The sequence below is a fragment of the Carassius carassius genome, chromosome 15, assembly GCF_963082965.1.
Source record: "Carassius carassius chromosome 15, fCarCar2.1, whole genome shotgun sequence".
Classification (NCBI taxonomy): Eukaryota; Metazoa; Chordata; class Actinopteri; order Cypriniformes; family Cyprinidae; genus Carassius; species Carassius carassius.
The window spans coordinates 18,099,272-18,103,464 of NC_081769.1; the positions used below are offsets into that span (position 1 = coordinate 18,099,272).

The window sequence follows — 4,193 nt, forward strand, 5'->3', positions numbered from 1 at the left end:
TAACAATATTAATCTTCACTATCACTGTTTCTGTCAATTTAACAAATCCTTGCTGAATAAAAACAAATTTCTTTCAAAATAAATAAAAAATACTGACCTCAAGCTTTTGAACGCTAGAGTATGTTACAAACGTTATATTTTAAATAAATGCTGTTCTTTTATATATGTATATATATATATAGTACAGACCAAAGGTTTGGACACACCTTCTCATTCAAAGAGTTTTCTTTATTTTCATGACTATGAAAATTGTAGATTCACACTGAAGGCATCAGTTTCTTTTTACAGAGACTATTCCTATTCCTTATTCCTACTGCTAAAACTTTGACTTGGACAATTCATAATTTTGTCTCAGATTCAGCTTCACCTGGAGGAGTGTACTCTGACCTAGGAAAAATGAGAAAAAACGTTCTAAATGCTATATACTATTATAGAAATAAATTGAGCACAAAACATTTTATAACAACTTACTTTCTTTTCTTGTTCAAACAAAACCAAATGGTAGCGGATATGATGAAAACAGACCCAATCACGCTCCCCATGATTCCAGCAATAAGCAGGCCAGGAGACCTTGCTATAACAAACATGACAACAAATGTCATGTTTGGGGGGGATGTTCACACGACCGCGCCGCTCTCAGTGTATCTGCATCTGTGAAAAAAATGTGCACCGCCTGTATGCATGCAGAGAGCACGCGCTCTCAGTGTTGGGAGTAACGGCGTTTAAGTATAACGGCGTTACTAACGGAGTTTAATTTTCAGTAACGGAGTAATCTAATTAATTACTTTTCCCATCGTTGCAACGCCATTATCTCTACTGAGAATGTAAAGTGTCGCGTTACTACAATTTGGTTGAATAAAGCTCGAGGTGTCATGCTTTGGCTAGTGGCTACACATCAGCTGCCTGACACCGTTGCATATACGATGATGATTGGCTGGGTGGGCGGTGCCCTGCTCACGCTGTCTCACTGCACGCTCTGACAACAACTAAACATAAAAGCATCAGCGATAATCGTGTTCTCGAACTGGAAGTATCGGAAATTAAAGGCGAGAATGTTTTTGTAACATGCACGGTATGCCCTGGAAAAAAGACTTTATTCGTGCGTGAAATTAACTTCACAACAGACGCGAATTCGCGTCATGGGGGCTTCTGCCAGTTGAGTTCACGCAGCATTTTCAACCACCATTTTTATTCAGATAATTTTCTAAATATTACTGTTATCGTGTCATGAAATGTTTAAAAGTATTTCATGCAATAATGTAGTTGTTTTAAACTCAAATATCTGATTTTTTGAGGTTGTCGTCTTTGCGTCTTTGCATTGACTTAACATTGAAATCACTCGCGCCAGACGCTCTATTCGCGTCTGGTGTGAACGCACCATAAGAGTTGGATAGTGTTCTGTTTATTGTGCAGTAACTTTAGGCCTAATATACAGTTAAAGAGATTTGCACTAATGGCCAGGTTTCCCTTTGTTTCTTTTTACCCAAGTTTAAATTTGTTTGTCTTAATTTTGTAATTTATTTTTTATATGTTTTTATTTCTATGCATATCATATGGCAGGCTGCAATCTATTGAGTTCAAATGAATACAACATTTTCTAAAATACTTAGTGTTTTTATTCTTCAATCAGTTAATATAAACATCTTATATATTAAAGATGTTATAGGACGTAATACTGACACCCTGATGAAGGCATATAGCCGCAACGCGTAGATGTACCTCTCACCAAAAGAGTTTTAACGTTTAAAGCCAGTGATGCAATAAAGGCTTTTTAACTCTTCACTATACAATTCGAGTGCCTTGGAGTTCTAGTTCTTGATACCAAAGATAGTTTCGTTTGGCTATAAAAATTACGAGGTAGTTGACAAAAAACGAGTTGCAATTTGCAAAACATGCGGGTCGAAGATTACAGACGGAGCTGCCACAACGTCCAACTTTGTTCAACACCTGAAGTTGCACAAAGAAAGGTAAGTTTTGAACGAATGCTAAGCACCTTATCGGATGTACCATACTGTATCAACGAGACAGTAAACGCACGTCTCCCTTGCTGGTTCATGCTAACGAAAAATAGGGATTTTTGAGGTACATGAGTGTAGCACACTCCGATGGAAAACCTCGCCAACATCATGTCAACGTCGGTTTTAAAGTACCATTTCTACCTTGCTGCTAGACGGATAAACACAAATGTATATCTCAGTCTCTCCAACACATGAGACAAAAACAGGCCATTGTTCTAGTGCAATATGCTGTTGAAATACAAGCATTTTTTGTGAAAATTTAAATTTTTAGTTTTTTACTGTATTTGATTAATGGCATTGTATAAAAAGAGGTTTAAATGAATACAAATCTTACAGACATACATGATTTGTATAAATTTTATTTCTGTGGTAAGAGGACTTGAAATGACTCGAAACTAAAATGGTAGGACTTTGGACTCAACTTGAGACTTGTTGGCTTTGACTTTTGACTCGACTCGGGACTTGCCTCATCTTTGACTCGACTTGACTCGGGACTCGGGGGCAAAGACTTGAGACTTACTTGTGACTTGCATAACAATGACTTTGTCCCACCTCTGTATAATAGTATACTTTTAAGTATCCTTTAAGTATAACAGTAGAACACTTTGAGTACACAACTAGTTTAACTCTATGTTTGTAATTTGTACTGCAATTATACTAAAAGTGAACTTATAGGTACACTGATAGTTTACTAATTAAATACTTTGTACACTTTGACTTATAGTCTCAGGAAACTAGTAGTTTTATACTGCAAGTATACTCATAAGTTTATTTTAAGTGAACTTTACATCATACTTTACGTATACTACTATGTCCCTATTTAGGTTTTAATGTGTATATATTTTTTGTTGTATGAATATTTGAACACAAGAAACATCCAAAGAAAGAACAGGGTATCTGCTTGTAAACAAAAACATTTTATTGTAGCTTCATGCATTATTTTTAAAAACACTTTAATGTTTTTCATAAAAAATAAAGAAATAACATTTTGAACTAAAAGCTGAAAAAAAGACTATGAATTGGATTCAGAATGATAATCAAAACGTAGATGGGGTCGATCAACACCCTAAAGCTTGACTGTAATTATTACCTCTTCATTGGTCGACATTTTATTCCATAACGTTACAGTTTTTATGCTTTTTAATGTCAGATGATCATGTTACATGTGCTAGTATTTGGTGTTTCTTTTTTCTTCTTCACTTGTGTTTGTTTTGGAAATTCTGAGCAGAAGATGTGTATTAGCACCCTCTACCATATAATAATGACAACACGGATTCTCGTAATAGCTCAAATATATTTAGACTTTTTGTAAATAAAGTCAAATTTACTTAAATGTCATTTTAAGTATATTTCTGAGGAGTACATAAAGCCCATTTCTGAGAAGTACATAAAAAGTAAACTAAAAGCATACTTTCCTACATTTAGTTTAAATTAGTTATACTAATTGCACACTTGAATAAACTTCTTTTTCATAAGGGTGTGCACAGTATTGTTGAAGACAAACTCAATCAATGGTGGAATATATAAGTAATTTACACTGTAATGGTTTACATTGGTTACTTACCATATTCTTTGTCTCCTGAAGATGTGTAATTTCCTGGCAGGGTTTCTAGTGGCACTTCATGTTTCACTTCAAACAAACACACAAATGATTAATTAACGGTATGCTGAAAAAACTATAAAGAAAGAATTACGTTACTGAGTTACAATTCATTATCATTGCATGATGCATATTTTCCATATAGTAAAAATTATCTTTAATGTTCTACTAAAGAAATAAAATTATACTGTTCCAAAACAACACGAGTGTAAGTAAATAATGACACAGTTAGCCCTATCTTAGACTCTTAAACAGGTAGCTAGCTAGTGGACTTATTTATCTCAAAGAACAATCGATTCAATTGCTTCATCTCATTGAACATTTACATCTCAATGAAATACTCTTTTAATGCATAGATAGAAATACATAGTCTTATTATACAGTCTACAATATACATAGTCTATAGTCCTATTTTCATAGTCTACATACTACTGAAGCATAGTTTTTATTATTATGTTTCTTAAATTGTATGTGTGTATAGTTGGTATAGTGTACAGTTTGTGTATGTGTGTTTATAATTTTGCACTGTCTTGGCATTCACTGTGGACAGCAAAGTAAGAATTTCATTGCTCAGT

The 4,193-nt window shown here is 34.1% G+C and overlaps 1 long non-coding RNA gene across 1 annotated transcript; it reads right to left on the bottom strand.

Annotated features, from left to right (window-relative positions):
* Positions 1-281: 281 nt before the first annotated feature.
* On the bottom strand, positions 282-3,669 carry LOC132157750 (uncharacterized). Its single transcript, XR_009437611.1, has 3 exons — positions 3,583-3,669; positions 472-574; positions 282-387 (listed from the first exon to the last, which is right to left on the bottom strand). It is a non-coding gene; the product is annotated as an uncharacterized LOC132157750 (long non-coding RNA).
* Positions 3,670-4,193: the final 524 nt, after the last annotated feature.